Source organism: Seriola dumerili, unplaced genomic scaffold (genome assembly GCF_002260705.1).
Source record: "Seriola dumerili isolate Sdu_G_001 unplaced genomic scaffold, Sdu_1.0 BDQW01000283.1, whole genome shotgun sequence".
Classification (NCBI taxonomy): domain Eukaryota; kingdom Metazoa; phylum Chordata; class Actinopteri; order Carangiformes; family Carangidae; genus Seriola; species Seriola dumerili.
In genome coordinates this window covers 286582-286919 of record NW_019174538.1, presented here as the reverse complement: position 1 = coordinate 286919, position 338 = coordinate 286582, and the positions used below count along the sequence as shown (strand labels likewise).

General features: G+C 54.4%; 1 protein-coding gene across 1 annotated transcript in view; it reads left to right on the top strand.

The window, feature by feature from the left end:
* slc26a6 (solute carrier family 26 member 6) overlaps positions 1–338 on the top strand; it is a 15262-nt gene that overhangs the window by 2473 nt on the left and 12451 nt on the right. The window lies entirely within an intron of this gene.

Here is a 338-nt window from a genome sequence, read left to right as displayed (position 1 = left end):
GAGGAGGGGGAGGAGAAGGAGGAGGAGAAGGGGAAGGGGAAGGGGAAGGGGAAGGGGAAGGAGAAGGAGGAGAAGGAGAAGGGGAAGGGGAAGGTGAAGGAGAAGGAGAAGGTGAAGGGGAAGGGGAAGGGGAAGGGGAAGGTGAAGGTGAAGGAGAAGGTGAAGGTGAAGGAGAAGGGGAAGGTGAAGGGGAAGGGGAAGGGGAAGGGGAAGGAGGAGGTGCTGCTGAGTTCTGTTGGTCCGTCTGTAAACTGCTTCCTCGGTGCATCGTTTGTGGGAGAGTGTGATTTTGTTTCTGGGCAGAAATAAGCATCTGTATAAAAAGAGGAGAGTTGTAT